At 47.3% G+C, this 12,792-nt stretch overlaps 1 pseudogene; it reads right to left on the reverse strand.

The window, feature by feature from the left end:
- Positions 1-370: 370 nt before the first annotated feature.
- On the reverse strand, positions 371-4,590 carry LOC102254633 (annotated as a pseudogene).
- Between the last annotated feature and the right edge of the window lie 8,202 nt (positions 4,591-12,792).

Genomic DNA, 12,792 nt, shown 5'->3' on the forward strand with positions numbered 1-12,792 from the left:
TAAGAGACATCGTAGCACAGTGGCTTGGTTATGGCATAAAGTCATTGAATGATTATCTGTGGTGAAGAGGAGCCATGATAATGGTGAGGATGATGTCCAGATAATTTTTTAAATCATGTATTATCCTGCAATTATTTCTATTAAGCTTTAACGTACACTTAGAGCTTTCTAGATCCATTCCTTTAAGACAGTGATTATCAACCTGTGATGGCTGATAGGTCCAGGAGCCCATTTCTGACAGCCAGGGCTTCATGGGTGGATCAGAGGAGGCATCTGTGAGGTCAAGGCTGCCACCATGCAGGGACCCTTTCTTTGATATTAGGTCCCCAGGGCTTTTTCCTGCAGGCCCCGCTCTGGGTGTCTCACTATTCTACCCAGTTTGAGCATGATGGGGTGCAGTGGAGAGAGACCACTGCAATTTAAGAGGCTGAAAAATACTGGGCGAGGCCTGGTCTGAGGACTCCAGCGTCCAGGGAGGGCTGTCTGTGGTTGACTCTGGTCATTCTCTGGAACCCTCTTACTTTGGTTTGATGAATTTGACTAAGGCTTTGACTCCAGTCCAGTGGTTTTTCTTCTTTGGAGCAGGATCACAGGACTTATACTGATCCAAGATTTTTTCTTCCAGTTTTTCCTTAAGTTTCTGTAAGGCATTTAATTTGTCTATGTACTGCTCCTGCTCCTCGTGGTACTGATCCTTGCTTTCCATGTTCTGCTCTAGAAACCTCTGGTTCTGCTCATTCAACGTTTGGATTGAGAAGTGATGATTTTCTTCCTCCAAGTTCCCGGGAGATCAGCTCGCAGTGGTTGTCCAGCTTGATCAATGAGATGTCCATGCTCTGGTGCCCCTCCTTCAACTCATCTGCCAGCAGTTCACCTCCATCTGCCTGTCATTTCGCGAGGTTTTCAGCTCATTGGTGTGGGCGTACAGTTCCTTGTACTCCCTCCTCAGATGCTGGTGCAGGAAATTGACCCTGTCTAGTTCTCCCACAGCCTCTGGTTCTCATCAGTGGTGATGGTGTTCATCCTCTGCTCCTGCGCAGAGCCTCCTGCTTACTGTTCAAGACTTCTCCAGCTCCTCCAGCTCTGCCTTATGTTTCAGCATGTCCTCGTGCCTCTCCCCGAGTGCCTTGTGCTCCAACTCCAGGATCCGATGAAATGTCTTCAGGGAGCTGTGCTGGCTCCATACGCCTCAGACTGGTGTTTGTGGAGTGTGCCCAGGTGCTCGTGATCCTGCAGCAGGGCCTCATAGGCTGCCGTCAGCTGCTTCTGCTGCTTCTGCAGGTTCTCATGCTGCCTGTCCTTGGCCACCTGCTGGTTCTGGAGTAATGTATACTGTGCGGTGAGCAAGGTGCTCTGGCAGCTCAGTAGAATTTTCCACCTGCAGCTTGGCCTTCTGGGTCTGCAGCATGGTGGTGAGCTCCTGCAGGAAAGCACTCTGCTTCTGCTGAAGGCCATGTTCTGGGTCTCCAAGTGCTGCAGCTGATCCTTGAGCTGCATTGTTCCGTTCCAGCTCGCTGGCCAGGTCCTTCACTTGAAGCATCTCTATGGTGGCTTCCTTATGGCTCAGCCCCCAGCTCTCCTCTTGGTGACCAGCAACCAACTTCCCACAGGGTGTTTCAAAGAGTGCTACAGGTGCTTCCCCTCCTCCTGGTTCTGCCTGAGGAGCTCACACTTCTTCAGCCCCTGAAGTGCCTTCTGTAGCTGTTAGTTCAGGCTGGCTTTCTCTCATACCTGTGCTTCTAAGAACACAATCTTTTCTTCTTTCATGGCTAGTGTCATTTTTAATGTCATTTCATTCCTGCCCCCCAAAATCTTGTATTTTGGGTTGCTGTTATCCTGCAGCAGCAGCTCCTTGTGGAGGCTGACCATCTCCAGCTCCTGGCTCAGTTTGTCCAGCTCACTGGTCAGTTGCTGATTCTTCAGTTTCCCCAGCACCAGTTCCTCTTTCAGGGTCACCAGTATCCTCTTGTGCATGGTGGCTTGCTTGGTGAGGTCTCTGTTGTCCTTCTCCAACTCCTTCAGCTTGGTGGCTGTGTCTCTGCAGTGGGCCAGCTCCTTGTCCAGAGCGCAGTTCTTCTCAGCTATGGACAGCTTGGTGATGTCAACCAAAACCATGCCCTTGAGCTATACCTGCTGCCACAGCCTATTCACCTCCTTCTCCAGCAGCAGCTTGTCTTTTACCACCTGGGCCACCTCCTGCTCCAGGGCCATCTTCTCCTTCTCTGACTTCTCCCACTGCTTGCTTGGTAGCCACTAGGCTTCCACATCCTACTGCAGGGCCTGATTTTCTGCCTCCACCTCCCTGAGCTCGCTCTCCAGGTTCTGCTACAGCCACAGGTTTTTAGCACTCATGCTCTGGTAGCTGAGCTCCAGGTGCTCCTACTTCTTTCACAGGGCGTTCAGCAGCTCCTCTTCCTCCCGCTCAAGCTCCTGGTTCTCCTCCTCGATCTGCCCATCTTGGCACCCATAAAGCGCATGGTCACCCCCAATCCTGTGCAACTCCAGGTTTTCCTCATCCAGCTGCTGGTTCTCCCACTCCAGACCCTAGAGCTGCACTGACAGATTCAGCAGGGTCTCTAGAAACTTACGCAGGCTCCAGTTCTCCAGCATCAGGCTCTGACTCTCACACTCCAGGGTATCGACCTTCTCGGTGGCCATTGTCAGGGAGGTGACCGCCTTGGCCAGCTTCTTGTTCTCCTTCTGCAGGGGTGCATCTCCTTCTCCAGCTCCTCCACCTGCTCCACCTTCTCCTTCACCTCCAGATCCCTGTGCAGCTGCTGCTTCTCGAACTCCAGCTTGCTGAATTTGCTGCTGGTCTCTGTCACCGTCTGGTGAATGACTTTGTTTTCATTCTAGATGTCCTTTAAGTGGACCTTAGTGCTGACCTGTGACCTCTCCACAACAACCACATTGCTTGGCTGAGCTGATGCTTTTTTTTTTTTGCTCAAGATCCTTGATCTGCCTAGCTTTGTCAGCCTTCACCGTCTCTGTGTCTTTGATCAGTTCTACACTGAAGGTCTCCAAATCCTGGTTGCTCTGATTTTCTCTTTCTACCTGGATCTGAAACTTTTTAATCTTGCTGAGCTGCTGGTTCTCTCGAGCTCACCGCATTTGAGGCTACTCTCCTCTAGCGCCAGGGACGCGTCCCACAGCTCCTGGATGGTGCTCTATAGGCTCTCGTTCTCCTCTCCAAATTCAGGATGTGGCTGGTGGTGCATTCTTTCAACTCAAACACAAACAACTTCCTGGAAGCATCTGACAGGTCTGCATTCTTGGATAGATGCTTCAGCTCACAGCCCAGGTGGGTGGACTCGTTCATGCTCTGCTTCTGTGCAATCTTGAGGGCAATGTTCTCTTCCAGCAGTTCCTCAATGCATTTCTTGTCTACATCTCGGTCCAATTCCAGGCCCTGAAACTTAGATTTCAGCTGCAGGTTCTCTTTCTCCAGCTCATAAAGTTTATCAACCTGGGTCCAAGCAGCAGTCAGCTGTTGCATCAGAATGGACTTGGTTTCAGTTAAAGTGGTATTATCTTCTCTCAGCTCCTCCATGCAGGCTTTATAGAAGTCCGTGTCTTTCAGCTTCTCCCTGAAGTGCATTAGCTCCATCTCCAGCCTCTCCACATGATTCGCCTTCTCCCTAGAGAGACCAGCTCATCAAGGTAGGCACGAATAGACCAGGCACTAGCTGCCAGCTGGATGTTCTCCTGCTTGACTTTTGCAGCTCCATCACCAACTGATCTACCTCATGTGTAGTGTCCATAAGCTGCTCTGTCTTTTCCTCCAGCTCCTGCCTGATGCAGCTCAGCCTGGCCTTGGTGTCTGCCAGCTCCATAGCCAGGTGCTGCTGATACTTGCTGGAGAGGCTGCTGGTAGGGCTGGGTGTGGACTCGGCACTGGAAGACTTGAGGGGGCTGAGAGGCTGCTATGCCTAGAGGTACTTCCACTCCTGAGTCAGGTCCACGATCAGCTCTGTGCATTCATCTTGCTCATCTCTGAGCCTCCTGAGGTGAAACACCATGTTCCATGAGAGGGCCTCTAGCACCTCCAGGGCCATGTCTGGAACCTCCATCCATTGCAGGGCAAATACATTCTCCTGATTATGGCTCACCTCCTGGTAATGGGCCATAATCCCAGCATGGGTCTCACTGACCATGAGGAAATTCCTCTTTCCTCTCACACTGGACAACATAACCCAGCAACAGCACCTTCTTCATTTCCTCTATACTTTTTCCTGATAGTCTTTGCCAGTCAACAAAACATTGGGCAAGTTGATTATGATCAGCTGCTGGAGAACTTCCTGGTAGTAGGTCTTAATGTTTCTCATCAAGTTGGTCAGGTTCTGAATACGAAGATGCACATTATTGTTGATGTGCTGGTTGATGTGTTGATTTGTAGGAGTGGGATCTGTTTGCAACATGATTGGTTAAAAAATAATGCCATCCACTAAATCCATGTACATAGGTTATCATGGTTGCCACTTACATATGGGCCAAAGTTTTCACCTAAGTCACTAGCAGGTTCTGCAGAAAGCTCTATGAGCTCTGAGATGGTAACATCCATCCTGAGGCTTCGCCTGTATTTGCTTCACCAGTTGTTTCCATGCACTGAATTCCCTGTGCTGTTTCACAAAGAGGCTCTGGCAAACAATTGCAGGCTTGGTGCTACGGTGTGCACCAGGAGACAAAGGTAGGGAACAGGCCCATGTTCCTGAGGACCTGTGCCCGGCCCAGGGGCTGGGGTGGCTTTTTTAAAACCTTAATTATAGAACTTTCATTTAGCTAGATTTCAGATGGTTTAGAATGATGGTTCAGTAGTTTAGTTGTACTTTTTTAAAAAAATATATTTTATTGATTTTTCACAGAGAGGAAGGGAGAGGGATAGAGAGTTAGAAACATCAATGAGAGAGAAGCATCGATCAGCTGCCTCCTGCACACCACCTACTGGGGATGTGCCCGCAACCAAGGTACATGCCCTTGGCCGGAATCGAACCTGGGACCTTTCAGTCCAGAGGCCGACGCTCTATCCACTGAGCCAAACCGGTTAGGGCAGTTGTACTTTTCTTGTTCTACTTTTAAATGTACCACTATCATATATTTATCTAGGAAGGTATATTTTGTTATACTTTAACTACTATTTTTAATATTGTTTCTATGTTTAATAAAAGACTAGAGGCCTGGTGCATGGATTTATGTACATTTGAAAGGAAATTAGAAGAAATATTTTAATATCACTATTCACCCTTTCTCTATAATGGAAGTGTCAACCAAATTCATGATCGACAATGACAGATCAAAACACACGCATGTGATTGGTGCCAGCAAGAGCTTTCTATGTATCATGCATGCACAAGTCAACATTTATTTTTTAACTAGAGGCCCAGTGCACGGATTTGTGCACATTGAAAGGAAATTAATTAGAAGGTGGCCTGTGGGGCAGGACTGGGCAAGATGGGCCAGACACACCCTGGAGCCAACCTCTCGCGGTCCCTCCCGAGCCAGCCATACCTGGGGCGGTGTCAGGGCTTGAAGGGTGTCTGTGGAGTGAGTGGGATCCCTCTGGTAGGTGGGGTCCCTCGGCCTGGCCTGCGGGGATTGGGCTGAAACCGGAAGTCTGACATCCCCTGAGGGGTCCTGGAGTGTGAGAGGGCACTCTACAAAGTCACTGTCACTTGTCAGCTCCTGCGTTGCGTGTCTGCCCCATGGTGGTCATTGCACATCATAGTTACTGGTTGGATCATCTGCCCCTTGGTGCTCATTGCGGGTCATAGGTACTGGTCGGACGGTCGCTTATGTTTATATATATACATACATATACACACACACACACACACACACACACACACACACACAGACACACACAGACACACACAGACACACACAGCCCATTGTGTGATATCACGCGCAGTAGGCTGCTTGCCGCTTCTGCAGGAATCGGCGGGAACCACAGTGCACCACTGGGAGCCTCACTGCTTCCACAGGAGGCAGGCCGCTGTCTCCTCCCCTGTCCGTGTCCGCTCCAGCTCCGGGAGTCCGGCTGGAGCTGGGCCGTGGTGGATCACTGGCCCCCCACACCCTCTGTCTCCATCTCTGCTCCAGGCCCCACCTGCGAGTGCAACCTCCTGTCTGGTCATGACCCATTACAGCATCCTGGCCTAATTTGCATATTTCCTCTTTCTACATATGTAGATTGCCAGTGCATGTCATATGTCGGTTGGTCGGATGGATGGTTGGTCACTTAGCCTTTCATATATATATAGATTAGTGCCCTGGTGCACAGATTTATGCACATTGAAAGGAAATTAATTTGAAGGTGGTTAGTGGGGTGGGACTGAGATGGGCTGGATACATCCTGGAGTCAACCTCCCCATGGTCCCTTCCTGGCCAGGGGCACTGCAGCTCAAAGGGTGTCTGCAGAGTGAGCGCGGTCGTTTCAGCAGGTGGGGTCCCTCGTACTGGCCTGTGGGGATTGGGCCATAACCAGCTCACCGACATACCCCAAAGGGTCCCAGATTGCCAGAGATTGGTTCTTGGGTGACACACTCCGGAATCAGGTTCCTTCTGGGGTGTGTCACCCTAGAACCGCTGCTGCCAAGTCACTGCAGCTTGGCAGCTCCTGTGTTGAACATCTTTGCCTCTGGTGGTCAGTACATGTCTTACCTACTGGACAGGTGGAGGGTTGCCTAGCCTTTTATATCTAGGCCAGAGGCCCAATACACGAAAATTTGTGCAAGAATAGGCCTTCTTTCCCCCAGCTGCCGGCACCGGCTTCCCTTCAGCACCTGGGACCCAAGCTGCTTCCCTCCTCGGGCCGCCAGCAGGCACCAAGAACCCGGGCTGGCTAACTTTCTCCAGCTGCTCGTAAGCACCCAGGACCTGGGCTGGCTTCCCTCGGGCCGCCCACAGGCACCTGGGACTGACTGCCTTGCAGCCCCACCCCCCAGCCACTGGTCATTTCGGAAGGTTGTTTTGCTGTCGGTCTAATTTGCATATTCTTTATTATATAGGACTAGAAGCCCAGTGCATGACATTTGTGCACATGGTGGAGGGGGGGTTCCCTCAGCCCGGCCTGCACCTTTCGCAGTCCAGGAGGCCTTGGAGGATGTCTGACTAATGGCGTAGGTCCGCTCTCTGCTGGGAGCAGGCCTACGCCATCAGTTGGACATCCTTAGTGCTGCCGTGGAGGCGGGAGAGGCTCCTGCCACCACCACTGTGCTTGCCAGCTGTGAGCCCAGCTTCTGGCTGAGCGGCATTCCCCTGTGGGAGCACACTGAACACCAAGGGTAAGCTCCTGCATTGAGCATCTGCCTCCTGGTGGTCAGTGCAACTGGTCAAGCAGTTGACTGAACGGTCAATCGATCAGTCAGACACCATATTACACTTTTATTATATATACTAATAAAAGCCCTCACGCTGTAACAATCCATCACCAGGAGGCTGCGTGTGCAGAGAGTGCTGGTGGGCAGACGGGGATGTGTTTGTGGCGAGCCGCACGCGGGTGGGCAAGGACTTGACACTGCATGGGTCCTGGCGGCTCTGCGTTGCAATGCCGGGGGCAGGACCCCTGGCTCTGGCCTACCTCTTTGGGTCATTCCATCGGGGAGCCCCGGATGGGTGGGCGGGGCCTAGCTCTTGGGGGAGATTGATCATGGGGCTCCTGAACTGTGAGAGAGCACAGGCCTCTAGAATCCTGTTATAGCAGAATCTGTTTCTAGTGAGTACTGATTTAGGACTCACATTCCCAGCCCACTTCTTCCCACATATGGCCTACTTTTCTCTCTCCTTTATAGTTGAGGTAGGGAAGAATGAATGTAGAGGTAGTTTCCTGGGGAAGGCAGGCCATACTAGTGGAAATTGCTTTGGAGTTCGTCAAACCTGGGCTTGAACTCTGGCTGAACATGCCTGATCTTGGGCATATTATTTGCCTTCTCTAAGCTTCTGCTTTCTCCTCTGTAAAGTGGGATTAATAGCATCTATTAACCACAAACAATAGCAACAAGGAAAATTTATCCAAAGGTCTTTATTATGTGTGACATATAAAACAACCTGTAAATTTTGTTTTCTTTCTACTAATCCTTTCTGCTATGGTCTTTAATAATATAGCTCCAATGCAGAATTCCTTTTTTTTTTTTTTTTTACATTTGTTGAACATTATATAAGAGATTGCTTTAGGTTTTGAGGTTACAGAAATAAGTAAAGCAGGAGCACTGATCTTAAACATAGTAGGTGAGTAACATATCTAAACAGAGAGCTATATCCCATGTGGTAAGTACCTGTGCCAAGATACAGAGGCAGCATGAAGGAGAGAGGATTAGCTTTAAATTTTCTTTACCCTTTTGTTTTTTCCTCTCTTCCCACTTAATCTTTTTCCTTCCTCTAGCCCTTCCTTTTCCTAGAGCCCAGAGTGACAGATGGGGAGTAGGAAAGTCTTCCAGTTTCTTTTTCTCCCCACCTCAAGCCCAGCGTATGGGAACATTACACAGGGAGCCATAAAAAAGTTCTTTCTTGCAGCACGTTTCAGGGTTTTTTCCAGTGACATCATGGGCCATCTGGATTTGAAGACAGCAGCTTCATCCAGAACACACACAAACTCCCCCCTGTCAGGCCCTGCAGGCCTGCCCTCCAGGATCAGGAACGCTATAAACGTCCTGTAAAGCTGTCTTTTTAATAGCCTCCTCAGAAGCAATCTAAGGAAGATGGTCTTTTCCTCCTGCAGTCCCACATGTGGCAGATAAAGTGGATTCTCAGCATTGAGGCCTCAGAGGAGAAGGTGAGAAGTGAGGTTCTGAGGTTTCTATAAAAATATCATACTGCCTCCTGTTGGGAAGAAAGCCATTTTCCAACAGGAAACTTGAATTTAACCTCCTAAACATACTCAGTTTAGATTAAGTACACATATTTAACAGTGATATGTTTTAGGAATTGTCCTGGTATTTCAGAAAAATAGTCACAAAAGCCACAGTACTGGAGCTTGGTCCTCACATTTGCCCAAATAGAGGAGAGAATTCAGAAGTGGAAAAGATGAGGCTTGTTTCTGCTCTGTCCCTGAACAATCTCAAAAACTAGGCATTATCCAAATGCCTATGGGACTGATTCTCTTCTGTGAACGAGAAAAAAAGAATCCTCCTTCTCAGATGAGGTATGTCCCAATCCACAGAATTGGTTGGTTCTATATCCAAAATAATGTCTCACCCACTTCTTCCATCTCCAAGGCCACTTTCCTGATCCAGCCCTTCTTATCTCCCACTTGAATATTGGACTTACTTCCTAATTGGTCTCCAGGTTTCTATTCTTCCTCCTTTCATTCAATTCATCCTTCACACAGAAGCCAGAGGGTCTTTAAAACTCCAAACTGCACTATATTATTTTCATACTTAAAACCCTATAATGGCTTCTTCAGTTTCACTTAACATAAAATTCAAATCTATAATAGTTTGCAAAGACCTGTGTGATCCTTGCCCCCGTATGCAGTATTAGCTCCTCCCACCCTCATCTACTCACCTTTCTATCCATATTTCTGTTCTAACCCCATGATTCTGCAGGCCTTGGGTTCTTATCACTAGAAGCCTGGTGCATGAAATTTGTGCACTTGGGTGGGGTATGCAGGGGGGAGGGGGGAGAGGTCCCTCAGCCGGGATTGCGAGAGGGCGCAGGCCAGGCTGAGGGACCCGACACATGCATGATCAGGGCCGAGTAGGGACATGGGAGGTTGGCCAGCCAGGGAGGCACCACGGAAGGGCTCCAGGGCATTTCTGGCTTAGAGTTCACATTGCCTGTGCCCAAGGATGCTTTGAGATATGCATTGAACAGGTCTCACCCACACTTCATATCCTCTTTGCTGGGAAAGAATGGTGTCATCATAGGTATGTGTATCATTGCCCCAGACTTGGCGCTAGGAGGAATGGGGAGTTGCTAATCAATGGATTTAAAATTTCAGTTATGCAAGATGAATAAATTCTAGAGATCTGCTAAATAGCATTGTGCTCCCAGATGACACTATATTGTACAGTTAAACATCTGTTAAGAGGATAGATATTATATTAACTGTTCTTACCACAATAAAAGAAAAATATCTCTAGCATACTGTCTCTTATGGGTCCAAAGAAGATCAGAGTTAAGACACTAGAGATTAACTTTGGTTATTTTCACACTATTTTGAGGAATTAAAAGGATTTGAACTTTTTTTATTACACAGGAAATCTAAAATATCAAGTAGATACGTGATGAATTAATGGGTTCATCAGGACAATGAGATCTTTATTGTTTGATGGAAAACACCCTTTTGTTTGCTGAAATCCTAAAGCACTTCTGTAGAAGGTGCTTTGTAGTTTGAGAAGAATCACTTGGAAACCAGTGATGTACTTCATGAACACCTTATAGCTATAGAGTCATATTGAATTGTCTCAGTCTACAAAGGTAGCTGGTTGCATAATATCAGTTTTACTTTTGCATTTCTAATCTTTATTATACACTCCATGGTGTCTCTCTAGAGCCACTGCACCTTAGCACTGATCCTTATCTTAAAAATTGCTTCTGTTATGTTACAAATTCTTATCTCTGAATAGAATTACTAGCTGGACATTTGCAACAGCATGGATGGACCTGGAGAGTATTATGCTAAGCAAAATAAGCTAGTCAGAGAAAGATAAGTATCACATGATTTCACTCATGTGATGTGGAATCGAACAAAATAAACTGATGAACAAAATAGATTCAGAGACATAGAAGCATGGAATAGACTGTCGAACTCTGGAGGGAAGGCAGGGGAGGGTGGGTGTGTGGGAAGAGGTCAACCAAAGAACTTGTATGCATATATGCATAACCAATGGACACTGACAATAGGGTGGTGAAGGCCTAGGTTGGGAGGCAGGGGTGGGCTAGAAGGGAGCTAATGGGGGAGAAAGGGGGTCATGTAATATCTTAACTAATAATAGACAAACATGTAAATTGACTATCCCTCCGCTACACTTACCAGCCAATCAGGAGAGTATGCAAATTTACCCAACAAAGATGGCGGTTAATTTCCATAAGCAGGCGCGGAGCGAAGACTGAAGGCTCCGGCTGGAGCAGGCTGAAAAGGCTTCACTTCTCCGCTGTGGCCGGAGCGAAGGCCTGGGTCCTGGGTGCCAGAGGAAAACTGGTGCCGGCAGCCAGGGGAAGGAAGGCCTATTGCACGAATCTCTTCATGCAACGGGCCTCTAGTCTTCAACAATAAAGATTAAAATGGGGAAGAAAAACAAAAAGAATTACTAGCTGGGACACAGGTGTCCTATCACTTACTGTTAGTTCCATTTCTTGATACGGATACTAGGAAGGCATTTCCCTGCATAACCAAGTAATGCCACTGGGGTCATTAGGGCCGAAGGAGGGTGCTTTTTCAGTACCTTAATAACTGCGTGACTGGGGAAAGTGAGCTGCCTATAATAGCTATCATTAGTTGCTCATCAGAACAGCCCTTTGAAAAAAGAATCTTTTTAGTAAATATGCCAAATAAGTTATTCTCCCTTCCTATAGTGGACACACCCTAATGAGCTCTTGTACAATCCCTAATCCTTGAATGTAGGTGGAACCTATGATTTTATTTTCGCCAATAGAATATGGCAAAGATGATGAGGAAAGTCACTCCCTGGCTACATACATAATATAAGACTTCATTTTAGCACACTAGAGAGAGATTCTTCTGCTGACCTTGAAGAAGTAAGGTGCCATGTTGCATGAGAGCCTGTGACAGGCCCATACACATGGCAGGGAACTAAAGGTTGAAAACAACCCCTGGCTGACAGCCAAGAAAACAGGTACCTCAATCCTACAATCATAGCAACTGAATTCTGCCAATGACTATGTGAATTTGAAAGAGTTCTCCAAGATACAGAAGGGAACTTGGTGAGATTATCTCATGGGAGGACCCAGCTAATCCATGCCTGGACTCCCAACACAAAAAATGTGAAATAATGAATGTATGTTGTTTTAAGCTGCTACATCTGTGGTAAGTTGTCATGCAACAGTAGAAAACTAATGCACTTCTCTCTGGGCTCTGTCTAACCCCTTCACTAGTTCTTTCGACTTGTTTAGAAGAATCTTGTTTCATTAATTATCCTCTCATTTTCCTTTATATTAGAACTTTTCTTCTAAATTGGTACAATTCCCCCTCAACAAATGAAATATCTCACTTCTCACAAATCAAATTGTTTTCTACCTAAATGTTTATCTAAAATAGAACTTTACTTGAACGCCTAACTCCCTCTCTTGAGAAGAAACTGACACAGTATTTCTGTGTTTCCTTGAATGTCGCTATTTAAAGGAAGAGTCTGTCTTCTACTTTCTCACTTTCTATCATTCCTCAATCCACTGAAGTCTGTCTTCTGCTCTCACTACTCCTCGTGGGGAAATGAACTCCAGACACTCATACAGTATCACACTGCCTAATTAGCTAATGCTTAGATGACCCTAGGTGCCTCCAACTAAAATCTCCAAAATAAACTCATTATCTTCATACTCTACATTAGTTATTCATTGCATAATAAATATTTTTACAACATATGATCCCCAGATGTATTGGCTTAAAACAAACATTTCTTATCTCGCAGCTTCTGTGGATCAGGAATATGGACAAAGCTTAACTAGGTGACTCAGGGTCTCTTTAAGGTTGACAACTAAGAGTGAGCTGAGCCTGTGGTCATCTCTTGACTGGGGAAGGATCCACTTGCAAGCTCATTGCTTTGGTAAACCTCAGGAGATCACTTCCAAACTCACTCATGTGAATTGAGAGCCTCAGATTGTTTAGAGACATCAGTT

This window comes from Myotis brandtii, unplaced genomic scaffold (assembly GCF_000412655.1).
Source record: "Myotis brandtii unplaced genomic scaffold, ASM41265v1 scaffold582, whole genome shotgun sequence".
NCBI lineage: Eukaryota > Metazoa > Chordata > Mammalia > Chiroptera > Vespertilionidae > Myotis > Myotis brandtii.